We start from the raw sequence: 13,087 nt of genomic DNA on the forward strand, positions 1-13,087 counted from the left end.
TTATCGCTGCGACCTGGGGCCCCGGGAGTCCCTCCAGGCCGGCTCTGCAGCACGACGAACCCCCGTCCCCAGCGCCCGCCGCGAGGCCGTCGCGGCTCGGCCAACACCGACTGGGATGAGCGATCAGCCAGCCCGGGGTTCTCGGCCAGTCGCCCCAAAGCCCACGCCACCTTAAGGCTAGGACTCCGCTCCTTCGCGGCTTCCCAGGCGAGACCTGCCCTCCTTCTCCCTACGCGACCCCCGCTACCTTTTCAAACCACCGCGTCTTCCCGCCCGGCGACCCTCGCCCGAACCGGGGCGCGCCCCCGGGCAAATGGCGCCCCCTTCCCAGCCGGGCTGGGCTTGGGGGCGCCCGGGATCTGGGGGCGCGAATCCCTTTCGTTCTCCGGCCACACCAAGCGCCGTGAGAGGCCATCGCCGGACTCCACCGGAGTCTGAGGAGGCGCGCCCCCAAACCCCCGGGACCGGGGCAGAGGAGGGGGCGGAGCCGGAGCAGAGGGCCCCCTCCCCGGGCGGCCGCGGCCTCCCATTGGCTGGCGGGCCCGCCGCTCGGCGCCGGGAGCCCGGGCCGGTTCTCCGGGATTGGGCGGGGCTTCCCCAGGCCCCGCCCCCAGCGAGGGCGGAGGGAGGAGGCGGAGGAGGAGGACGAGGAAGGGGGGGCGGAACACAAAACCTGTAAAGGTTTTTTTTTTTTTCTTTTGCATTTCATTAAAAATAATTTTTTTTTTTGTACACCCGAGGGGGGTCCTCCCCGGAGCGGGCGCGGCGGGGCCGGGGCGCCCGGGCCGCGGCGCGGGGCGGCGGCGGGGACCCGGCGGAGGCTGCCGGGCGGCCGCCATGCGATCAGGCAGTGCGCTGACCGGCCCGGCCGGTCGGCCCCTTCTGGGTCCTCCCTGTGCAGCCCGTGCGGGGCCGTCCCGGAGACCCCGCGCCGACGGCTGCTCAAACATCAGGGTGAGTTTCTCACAATGTAGCAATTTCTCTTTAAATCTCTTAACTCTCTCTACCTGCGAGCCGGGGCTGTGACAGGGCGCGAAAGCGAGGGGGGAGTGGGGCTTGGAGGCGAGGGTGTGTGTGTGGGGAGCCGGAGCCGGGGCCGAACCCACCCCCCCGACACTCCACACACTCAGCCCCCCAGCCGGGGCGCAGCGTCCGCTGCCTCCTTTTTTTTTTTTCTTCTTCTGCTCGGCGCCCACCGCCCCCGGCAGCCCCCCACCCCCCGGTCTCTCCTCCCGCCACCGCCGCCCCGATCCTGCGGGGACCCCCCTCACCCCCCAGCCCGGCTTCCCTGCCCGGACCCGGCGCCCGGTGCCTCCCGCCGGCCCTCCCGCCGGCGGCCGGGGATACAATGGAGCGGCGGGGAGACGAGACCTAACGTTCCACGGGGGGAGGGGCGGGAGACCCCCTCCCCGGCCCGCGGGCCGCCCCCCGCGCCCTCCCCGGCCTTTTCGGGGGGAAGAGGAGGGCAGCGGGGCAGCGGACGGCGGTTTCCCGGCCGGAGGCTTCGAGACTCGCCCGTCCCCTTCTCGCCCGTCCCCGGCGCCCCCTCCCCAAATGTCTCCCGGGGCTGCCGGGGGCGGGGGGGGGGAAACGGGGGCCCCCGGCCAGCTGGGGAGGGATGGATGTGGAAGGAGGCCACTGGGTCTCCCCCTCCCCGTCGCCCCTAAACAATGAAACGAGTTGACTTGGTCCCCCACCCCCGGCGGGGAAAGGACGGGAGCGGACCCCTCCCCAGCGGGCCGGCTGGTCCCGGAGGGGGCCGCGGAGGGGGAGGGGGGAGGAGGGAGGGGGTCTCACCCCTGTCACCTCCCGGGCTTTGGGGCGGCCCCCCGCCTCCCACCTCCACCCCCCCGGGCCCGGGAAGGGGAGGCAGCGGCCCGGCCCGGGCACCGCGCTCGGGTGGTGACCTTTAGACAAAGGCAGGCCTCTCCCTGGGGGGAGCCGGGCGAGCCGGGCCCGCGGAGGGCCGCCTGGCCGCGGGCACCGGGCGGAGGGAGGGCGGGATGGAGGAGGGAGGAGGGACGGAGCCATCTGGTTTCCCCGTCCCTGGCTGCCCCTGGGCTGCCGCTCCGGCTGCTGTCACGGGCGGCCGCGGGGAGACAGGGGACCCGGGCGGCCGGGCCTTGGTCCGCGGCCAGCGGGGGAGGGCGCGGGCGGGGGCGCGGCGCCCGCGGGGACTGGAAGGCGCTGCGGCTCCTTCCTCCCCGCGCCCCTTTGTTGTGCTTTGTGGTTCCGAGCAGCTGAGCCTCCCGGGAGGTGGGGTCAGGGGCCGCCGTGTCAGCAGCGCCTCGGGGAGGCGGGGGTGACAGGTCCCGGACAGAGGCTGCCGTCCTCCCGTCCGCCCGTCCGTCCGCCCGTGGGGACTGACAGCCCCCTTTGTCACGGCCCTCCAATAGTATTGCAAGGATCTGGGTCTGCACCCAGCGCCTGCACTTCCCTCACCTCTTTCCGAGGGCGCTTGTCTGGGAAACAGTTTGTAGAAACACCGAGACACCAAGGCCTGAGATTTGTAAGTGCTGAGCGCTTTCCAACCCTCACGTGCGGCGGGGGTGGGGGTGAGGCTGAGTCAGTTCTTGACCTGGGGATGGTGGTTGAGAAAGGGGAGGTGACACAGCTCAGGAACTACTCCCTGCCCCTGTGCTGGTGTCAGGTGGGACTTACGGGGGTTCATTGACCTCCCTCACCACCCTAGCTCCCCAACTCCTAGGAGTTGGAGATAAATAAGCTCGTCTCTCTACCCAGGGAGCATGCGGGCAAAGTGGCCACCATGGGAGGAGGAAGTTGGACTGCTATTCGTCCATTTTTGCAGGCAGGCTTAATGGAGGCTCAGAGAGGTTAAGTGACTTGCCCAAGGTCACACAGCCCCAATTTGTAACCCTCTCAGGTTTCTCCAACTGCATTAAAAAACCGTTAGGTCCCGCTGTACCCCTCTTTGCCACTTGGTCCCTTTGATTTCCGTCGACCTGGGTCTCAGATGTAGTGAATCCCCGGACAGAGCTGTCAGAGGGCACCCGGACCGCGGGGCTGAGGGCAGGGTCATGTCACCTGTGGCCCAGCGTGTGCCCGTGGGAGCTGGGAGCTGGAGATGTGTGAGTCAGGGGAAAGGGGTGGCCCAGGCCTGGCTGAGGTCACCGAGGAGCCAGCCCCGCTGTCATCCTCTTTTCCCCCTGAGCGGGGACTTGCCCTGGCTTGTTGCTCCCCAACCCTGCAGGGAGGGCAGCTGAGCTGTTGGTTGGGCACCTGGCTGTCATTCTGCCCCATGGCCCTCCCTGGCACCCGAGGCAGCCGGCAGAGAGCTCTCCTGCCCGTTCCCTGCCTGGCCTGGTGGCACACGCCTGCTCCCAGTCTGTGACCTCGAGGAGGCCATTTCCCTCCCTCGTCCTCAATTTCCTCACCTGCAGATGGGGACAATGACAGTTCCCTTCGCTGACCTTGAGGGGGTGGACGTGTATCCAGATGTTTGTTTATTTATTTTTTTAATATACTTTATTGATTTTTTACAGAGAGGAAGAGAGGGATAGAGAGTTAGAAACATCAATGAGAGAGAGACATTGATCAGCTGCCTCCTGCACACCCCCTACTGGGGATGTGCCCGCAACCAAGGTACATGCCCTTGACCGGAATCGAACCTGGGACCCCTCAGTCCGCAGGCCAACGCTCTACCCACTGAGCCAAACTGGTTTCGGCAAGACGTTTTATTATTTCTCACTCAGTGGGTGGGATGTGGCCCGCCTGTAGGATGGGGAGGATTGCCTGGTGCTGGGGGCGGTACGGAGATCACAGAAGGTGTCCACCCCTGAGCATGTTCCGTGGCCAGTGGGGCCCGCCTGTACATGGTTCCGCTCCGGTGACATACCCTTCACCCGTCTGACCCTCTCCCTTCAGCCTTCCCCGGTGCTGAGTCCACCTTTGGGGGGTCCTGTGTCCCCTCCCTCACCAGATGGAGAAGCTGAGTTCCGGGGAAGCCTGGGCCATGGCTTGGGGCGGTGGCCAGCGGGCTGCGTGTTTGTCAGCAGAGCTGGGAGGACCACATTTTGAGGGCGCCCCTGCCCCCCAACTGCTGTCCTCTCCTTGATGTGCAAATGCCTTCCTCCGGAAGATGACGGGCAGAAGTAGAAATACTTCTGGGTGGGCAGCAGGAGGGGGCTGTGTGTTTCCTGAAGGAGGAATAGATTCGTTTTGAGGTGGAAGCAGGCGTAAGCCCCAGAGGGACAGGCCTGTGCCCTGCCAGCCTCCTGGCTCACTTCCTTCCCAGAGGCCTCTGGGGCATCCCCTGGGGATGTGGGGTCCTCTTCCCCTTCTCAGCTCCCAGAGTCTGTGGAGGGGCCAAGAGGTCAGCGCCAAGCCCTGGGGTGGGGGTGGGGGTGGGGGTGGGCATGAGAGTGGGGGGCGGGGGGGGGAGGGTGCCCCCCAGGTGTGGGAGGGTTCTCCAGGTCCCGAGTTCCCGCCAGCCTTCCCGGCTCTCCCGTGGCTGCCTTGACTCCTGGTCTCAAGAATGCGGAGGGCTGCTGGTGGGGAAGCTAATTGGAAACAGGGAAGCCTGGCATTCCTTCCAGGCAGCCCGGCCTGGAGAGCGACCGAGGGGCTCCATCCCCCCGCGCCCCGCAGGGGAGAGGGCTGGGGGCGTGGTTGTCTGGCTCTGGGCTCTTTGGGGCCTCCCCCCTCCCCCACCAGGCACTCCCGCTCTTAGTAGAAATATTATAGTAAGTCCTGAGCTACACATCCAGGGTGGCTGTCAGTGTTCCCCCTCCCTCCGAAAGGAGGGGGGCCCTCACTTAGTCACTGCCCCTCCCCTGCCGGGGACCTGGCTCCCCAGCCTGGGATGCCTCACACGAGGGGCTCATGGGAAATGTTGGCTTGATTGTCCCCCAAGGGGCCCCTCCTCATTCCTTCTCTTGCCGTCACCCCTGCCTGGAGTCCCCCCATTAGAGGCTTGTCCCCGTGGACTGACGCCTTTGTGTCTCGGGGCCAGGAGAGTCTCCCCAAGGGGGAGAGAATGTTTTCCAAGAACATTTCTGGTTGTGCTGACAGTTGGTTTTGTGCAGCCTGTGTATTCATGGGGGAGGGGGGTCTGTTGGCAGGAGAAAGCTGGGGAGACTGCCTTTGTTTTCTGAATTGTTTCCTGTGAAACTTCCTGAGGGCCTACTGTGTGCCAGGGCGGCCTACTGTGTGCCAGGGCCCCGTCTGTCAGGGAGGAGGAGAAAGTGAAGGGGTGTTTTCAGGGCTGGATTCCCTGGGTGGGATTTGACAAAGTCTGTCGGGGAGTCCCCGAGGAGAAGCAACTTCTTTCTCTCCCCGTGTCTCTCTCTCTTTTTCTCTCTAAGCGACATAGGCACATGGGACACATTCAAAGGAACACGTCTCCTCCGTTTCCGCTGGCGTCCCCGGGACCCGGCTCACCTCCCCAGACGCAGCTCCTCATTCTGATGCTCCGCACACACACGTTCCCCTGTGTGTCTATCTTTAAAAATGTTTATTGCCGAAACCAGTTTGGCTCAGTGGATAGAGCAGAGCGTCGGCCTGCAGACTGAAAGGTCCCGGGTTCAATTCCGGTCAAGGGCATGTACCTTGGTTGCGGGCACATCCCCAGTTGGGGGTGTGCAAGAGGCAGCTGATCGATGTTTCTAACTCTCTATCCCTCTCCCTTCCTCTCTGTAAAAAAAATCAATAAAATATATATTTTTAAAAAATGTTTATTGTGCGCAGACGGTGGCACACTCTTCCCGTCATCCTGCAGGCGGATTTTTTCACTTGAGCTGCCTGGGAGACACTCCTGTGCTTACACGGAGGGTTTCCGCGTCTTTTTCTTGGCTGCGTGGTATTCCGCGGGTGGGGGGGGTCCTCCTTGACTTGGCATACGCGGACGGACGTGGAGATGTTCCCAGAAGTCCCCGCGCACAGAGAGGGGAGGCGTGCTTCCAGGCGTCTTATTGGGAAATGGACACACCTGTGGGGTCAGCTCCTGGAAGCGGGGTTGCTGGATTCTTAACCTGCCACCTGTCATTTGGTCACTCTGAGGAGGTCCCGAAGCAGCCGGATCTTAAAGTCATTCCCCTTCCTGTTCAGTTCATCCCACCTGTCCCTCCCTGGGGTCTTCGTTCCTCCTGCCTGAGGCCGGGGGTTTTCGTCCTCCTGCCTGTGGCCTGCTTCATGTGCTTGCCGGTTGGTGTGGAGGTCAAGGGCGTGGGCTTGGGAAGCCACCTGTCTGTTGGTTCGAATCTAGGCTCCGCCACTTGCTAGCTGAATGGTTGCGGCCAAGAGGCTTGCTTACCCTAGGCCTCGGTTTTCCCCCTCTGTTAAATGGGTTCACCTCAGCACCTGCTTTTGGAAGGTGGTTGTGAGGGTTTACTAACATCTATAAAAAGTTCATAGTAGCCTGGCCAGTGTGGCTCAGTGATTGAGCATCAACCTATGAACCAGGAGGTCACGGCTCGATTCCCAGTCAGGGCATACACCCGGGTTGTGGGCTCAACTCCAGTGCGGGGTGTGGGACTCAGTAGAAATAGGAAGCAGCTGATAAATGATTCTCCCTCATTGATGTTCCTCTCTCTCTCTCTCCCCCTTCCTCACAGAAATCAATTAAAAATATATATAAATATAAATATAAATATAAATATAAATATAAATATAATTTTTTTTTCCCTTAAACTGGTTTGGCTCAGTGGATAGAGCATCGGCCTGTGGACTGAAGGGTCCCAGGTTGGATTCCTGCATGTACCTTGGTTGCAGGCACATCCCCAGTAGGGTGTGTGCAGGAGGCTGCTGATCGATGTTTTTCTCTGATCGATGTTTCTAACCATCCCTCTCCCTTCCTCTCTGTAAAAAAAAAAAAAAATCAATAAAATATATTTTTAAAAATATGTTTTTTAAAAAGTTCATAGGTAGCCATACAGCGATGCTGGTGTTGTCTGTCATTCTTTGTCCGTTCTTTCTCCTGCGGCCTTTCTATCTCAGCTGCCGCGTGACCCCCCTGCACTGGCAGGCATGGCAGGGAACGCTGGCCCTCCCACTTCATCACGGCGTGACCCGGGGCAAGGGGTGCCTTTTCCGGGTCTCAGTCTCCTTGTCTGTAGAATGGGCGCAGGCCGGCTCCCTTGGAGGGTCTGCTGGGAGGGCCTAACGAGGCAGAGCCCTCCGGGCCGGGCCTGCATCGAGCTCACTGCTGTTTCCTCTGTGACTGCTGTCCTCCCGTGGGACCAGGCTGACCTCTCCACTCTGAAAGGTCCCCATTGTCCTCCCCAAAGGCCCATGGGAACAATGCCGGCATTCTGAACGGGTCGGCACACAGCAGGCTGCTCTGGCGCGGCTCTGAAACAGACAGGGCTTCCCTGCTCTGTGCCTCAGTTTCCTCATTTGGAAAACATGGGAATAACAGGGACCCACCTCAGATGTGCTCACGGGTGTGCAAGGCCTGGCATGTAGCAGGGCTCAGAAACTGTTAGTGGGATGATGATTATTATTGTTGTTATTGTTATTATTATTAAGAGAAGTAGCAAAGTCTCCCACGTGAGATCAGACCCACGCTTTTATTGCTTCCCCCCAAAAAAACCTCCAAAACCGGTTTGGCTCAGTGGATAGAGCATCGGCCTGCGGACTGAAAGGTCCCGGGTTCGATTCAGGTTAAGGGCATGTACCTTGATTGTGGGCACATCCCCAGTAGGGATGTGCAGGAGGCAGCTGATCGATGTTTCTCTCTCATCGACGTTTCTAGCTCTCTATCCCTCTCCCTTCCTCTCTGTAATTTAAAAAAAAAAAATATATATATATCAACAACAACAAAACCCTAGGGCAGTGGTTGGCAAACTCATTAGTCAACAGAGCCAAATATGAGCAGTACAATGATTGAAATTTCTTTTGGGAGCCATATTTTGTAAACTTAAACTTCTTCTAATGCCACTTCTTCAAAATAGACTCGCCCAGGCCGTGGTATTTTGTGGAAGAGCCACACTCAAGGGGCCAAAGAGCCACATGTGGCTCTCGAGCCTCAGTTTGCCAACCACGGCCCTAGGCAAATAGTGTTGGCATTTTATTTATTGATTCTTAATGATTTTGAGAGCGAGAGAGAAAAACATTGATTTGCTCTTCACACTTATTTATGGATCCATTGGTTGATTCTCGTATGTGCCCTGACTGGGAATCAACCCCGAAACCTGGGGGTATCGGGATGATGCGCTAACAACTGAGCCACCCGGCAAGGGCTCAGTGTTGGCATTTTAAATGGAGGCGAGGTCCCAGCCAATCAGATTCCCTTTGGGTCTCCGTTTCCTCATCTGCAACAGAACTTCCCTCCCGGGGCTGTTCTGAGATTTAAGTGAGTCAAGATGTGGAAAGCTTTCTATTTTTAAAGATAACTTTTAAAAAATTTACCGATTGCCGAAACCGGTTTGGCTCAGTGGATAGAGCGTCAGCCTGGGGACTGGGGTCCCGGGTTCAATTCCCGTCAAGGGCATGTACCTTGATTGCGGGCACATCCCTAGTAGAAGGTGTGCAGGAGGCAGCTGATTGATGTTTCTCTCTCGATGTTTCTCTCTCTCCTTCTCTCTTCCTCTTTGTAAAAAAATCAATTAAAAATATATTTTAAAAAATAAAAATTTACTGATTGCTTTAGAGAGAGGTCAAGTGACTTGTCCAAGGTCACCCAGCTAGCTGCTGGTAGAGCAAGGATTTGAATCCAGGTGGATTCGAAATCTGGTTAATTCAGACTCACACAGCGGCGGGCCTCCTTGTGCCTGGCCTTAGTGCTCTGCCCTCAGGGCCAGGGCAGGAGGTAAGCCGAGCACACACCCATCCTCCCTGGGACTTGAGATCAGTATCTTGATCAGCTGGGCTGGTGGATGATGCTGGGAGGAGGCATGACTTCTGAGGTATGTTGGGGCATCAGGGCGGGCTTCCTGGAGGAGGGGGCCCATTCTGGCAGAGAAGCGTGGGATGCTCCGCCCAAGCCAGCCGAAGCTTCATGGGGAAGGAGGGCCTGAGACACGGAGGCTGGGAACAGCTGCCCTGTCTTGGGGCGAGATGAAGCGCTGGTAGTTTGGGGAACTGGAGCCCCAGAGGGCAAAGCTCTAGCACCTCTTGGCCGGTGGAGGAATGCGGAGAGGAGAGAGATGGAGAGTGAGTGAATGAGCTGTGGGGGGGTCTCAGTGAGGGACGGTGGCACTGAGGGATAAGTGAGCCCAGGGAGAGGACAGGAGAGGGGTGAGGATCCACCGACAGGGCCGCCCACGTGAAGAGCGGGAGTTTCTTTGACCCAAACAGAGACAGAGAGGGAGGAGGGTCCGGGTCCGGGTCCGGGTCCGGCACGGTCAGCATCTCAGGGACATCGTAGGGGAGTTGTAGCTTAAATGGACTTGAGGTCGGGCTTCCTGGGTTGGAAGCAGCTGTTCTGGAAGCAAAGACATCCTGGGTTTGATGAGTAGTGGGGGCGGGAGCCAGACTGGAACGCAATGAAGAGCCATGAGAGGGGAAGGATAGGAGGAAGGGAGGAGGGAGGGAAAGAGGGAGGGAGGAAGGGCGGAAAGGTAGAGGGGAAATAAGGGAGGGAGGAAGTACAGGAGGGATAGAAATATGAAGGGAGGATAGGGAAGAAATAAGGGACAGAAGGAGATAGGGACGGAGAGAGGAAGGGAGGGGAAGAGGGAGAAGGATGGGAGGGAGGGATAGAGATTGAGGGAAGGAGGTAGGGGGATAGGGAGGGAGGAAGGAAAGAAGGAAGGAGGATACCTTGCTGTCCTCTATAGTTCCTTCATGCTCAACTAAACATCTAAGCCTCACCTCTCAGGCAGCACCCTCCAGTCTGGCCTGGGCTCATCTCCTTGACCTCACCTCTCATCTTTAACCTTGCCTTCTCCACCCACCAGGCTGGTCCTTCCGCCCATGGTTGTCCTTGCAGTGCCCTCTGCCCGCAGGTCTCCCCCAGCTCCTCCCCGTCCCACAGGCCTCTGCCCGGGAGCCGTCCTCGTTGGCCCTGTCCAGCCTCCTTCGCGTCCCTTAGCTCAGTGGTTGGCAAACCGCGGCTCGAGAGCCACATGCGGCTCTTTGGGCCCTTGAGTGTGGCTCTTCCACAAAATACCATGTGCGGGCGCGCACAGACAGTGCGATTGAAACTTTGAAGTTGGTTTTCGGCCTGGGCGAGTCTATTTTGAAGAAGTGGTTCTAATGCCGAGCCACACTCCAGGGGCCAAAGAGCCGCATGCGGCTCTCGAGCCGCAGTTTGCCGACCTCTGCCTTAGTTTATTCCCGAGACAGAATTCCTCCCCAGGATCTGGCCTGGAATAAGCTCGCAATCTCGGGAATTTGGTGCATAAACGAGGGGCCAGGCGGCCTAGCACAGGTGGGGAGGAGAAGAGCACAGGAGCTTGGTTTCTCGGGATCTGAGAGCAGGCTTACAGGCTCAGGAGAGAGAAGGAAAGGAGTGAAGGAAAGTTCTGGAAGAGGCATTACCAGGTTGGCCCCAGGAGGGAGAAGAGGCCAGGGGGGAAAGGGAGAGGCATGAAGGTGGAGGAAAGGTGTTTGTGGGGTTGGGGAGGAGGTCAGGAGCCAGCGCGGACCGGCTTGGAGACAGGAAGAGAGGGGCCGGGGGCCGGGCAGTGGGGGCCGCGGGGCAGGGGAGCTTGCAGCCCTCCCCCTTTCGGCCAGGGGGTAAGAGTGTGCTGGGGTTCACCGTTTGAGGAAAAGAGGTGGCAGGTCCTTGGGGAACCTGACCAGAGGCTACAGACCTCCTCCCCAGAGAAATGCACACTTGGCTCTCCCCAAATCTGGCCAAGGATCTCGGGGCGCTTGTGGATCCGGTTGAGAGCTTTGCATAGATTGTGACCATGGCGACGATAAGAACAATAACAACAGCTAGCACTGCCCCGGCGCCGGTCTAAGCACTGACTCACTCTCGCACAGAAGGACCTTCAGGGGCAGGTGCAGTGAGCATCCCCGTTTTACAGATGAGCAAACTGAGGCACAGCGCTGTTCAGTGGCTTGCCCAGAACCGCACAGCTGCTCAGTGACGGTCAGGCCGCAGGCAGAACCTATAAAACTTCTCCACTTCCTCGTTCCCGGAGCCACCATGAGAAAGCCCTCAGCCTGGAGGCCACCCGCACCCTCCCACCCCCACTCTGGTTTGGGGTCCAGCTTGGGTCTCGGCTGAGCCTCTGGAAGGCCCGGCTCCGCGGGGTGCGGTCCCTCCTTCCTTTCTCTCTCACCCTCCTTGGTGTCCTCATTAGCATAACCGTGGCCTTGGCCGCCCAGCTTCCCCCAGACGGAGGCTGTGTGTGTGTGTGTGTGTGTGTGTGAGACTGTGAGAGCCAGGGCGGGTGTGTGTGTGTGTGTGTGTGTGACAGGCTGGTATGAGTCAGCAAGACCTAAAGGATGGGGGGTGGAGGGGTCAGGGTCCCATGGCTCGCATCTGGCTTGCAGCCGGCTGAGGACCCAGAGCAAGGGCCCCCACCTCTCTCAGCCTCAGTTTCCCCATCAGCGAGAGGGGACTACTCCCTTCCTCTGGCAGGTCAGCTACGTGACATCGCGGGTTAACAGACGTGCTGCATGTATGGCACTAACCAGGACCGTGTTTCAGAAGTCAGACTGTTTCGGCACATGATGGTGGGGAATGCCTTAGCAAGCAGGGTTTCTGCAACAGGAATATTTATTTTTTTCTTTAAATAAGCCTAACAACTTTTATTATATTTTAATTAATTTATTTTTTAAATATATTTTATTGATTTTTTACAGAGAGGAAGGGAGAGGGATAGAAAGCTAGAAACATCGATGAGAGAAAGACATCGACCAGCTGCCTCCTGCACACCTCCTACTGGGGATGTGCCCGCAACCAAGGTACATGCCCTTGACCGGAATCGAACCTGGATCCTTTCAGTCCGCAGGCCGACGCTCTACCCACTGAGCCAGACCGGTTTCGTCAACAACGAATGTTTCTGCTGCTGACGGGCCTGTGGCTGTGGACGCCGGGAGGGATACATAAAGATGGTCATGGCAGGCGGGGCCAGTGATTTTTAAAGACCGAGGGGAAAGGGTGGATTTTAGAGATTTGTGGAGGCTGGGACGGCAGATGGGAGGTCTTCGATTGACCTAAATCACCTAACGATGGGAATGTTGTGGGATCTTACTTGAGATAATGTGTTGTCAGGTGCCTGGCATATAAGCACGTTACAAATGCGAGTTGAGCCCCAGCCGGTGTGGCTCAGTGGATAGAGTGCCAGCCTGCGGACGGAAAGGTCCGGGGTTTGATTCCGGTCAAGGGCACATGCGTGGGTTGTGGGCTTGATTCCCAGTAAGGAGGCATACAGGAGGCAGCCGGTCGATGATTCTCGTCATTGATGTTTCTGTCTCTCTCCATCTCCCTTCCTCTCTGAAATCAATAAAAATATGTTAAGAAAAAGACAACGCACTTTTAAAAAAAAAAAAAAAGGTCGTTGATCACTCTCACTGTCATTGCTATTATTGTCACTAACCAGCTTTTAGTCTGTGCCCACTGGTGCAGACAGCCGCCAACAGTTTCTCAAACCTGACCTGGCCACAGGTCCTTGGGGGCCTGTGGACGTGTGGGTTCTGACTCAGTAGACCTGTGGCTCAGCGCTTCTGAGGCTCCCAGGTGAGGCTCCCGCCGCCCCTGACCACACAGTTGAATTGCAAACGTGGTTTCCCCGGGGTTTCCAGTTGCTTCAGGTGCCCTGCCAGTCTGAGACTGCGGGTGCCCAGGCTAAAGTAGGAGTCCTCAGCTCTTAGCTTCCGGTTTGCTAATTTGAGGGAAGATCTGTATTAATTATTACACAGGAAAAAGAGTCACAAAACACTATAATTCTTTTCACTGTCCCCGCCTCCCTCTGTAGAGGGGACCTCTGTGGGAAGTTTGTGCTGTATTCTTTTTTTTTTTTTTTTTTAATATATTTTATTGATTTTTTTACAGAGAGGAAGGGAAAGGGATAGAAAGTCAGAAACATCCATGAGAGAAACATCGATCAGCCACCTCTTGCACACCCCCTACCGGGGATATGCCCGCAACCAAGGTACATGCCCTTGACTGGAATCGAACCTGGGACCCTTGAGTCTGCAGGCCGACGCTCTATCCACTGAGCCAAACTGT

The 13,087-nt window shown here is 58.3% G+C and overlaps 1 protein-coding gene across 4 annotated transcripts in view; it reads left to right on the forward strand.

The window, feature by feature from the left end:
• The first annotated feature begins 661 nt into the window (after nt 1–661).
• Nucleotides 662–13,087, forward strand: part of BICRA (BRD4 interacting chromatin remodeling complex associated protein) — a 67,567-nt gene continuing 55,141 nt past the window's right edge. For 3 of the 4 annotated variants that reach the window (XM_084905764.1, XM_084905769.1, XM_084905768.1), the window contains exon 1: nt 662–954. The gene's annotated coding sequence lies outside the window, so the exon portion shown is untranslated. Of the gene's footprint in view, nt 955–2,041; nt 2,510–13,087 lie in introns of those variants that run through there. The other variant, XM_084905765.1, reaches the window with a different exon arrangement.

Source organism: Pipistrellus hanaki, assembly GCF_964339955.1.
Source record: "Pipistrellus hanaki genome assembly, chromosome: 15".
In the NCBI taxonomy this organism is placed as follows: Eukaryota; Metazoa; Chordata; class Mammalia; order Chiroptera; family Vespertilionidae; genus Pipistrellus; species Pipistrellus hanaki.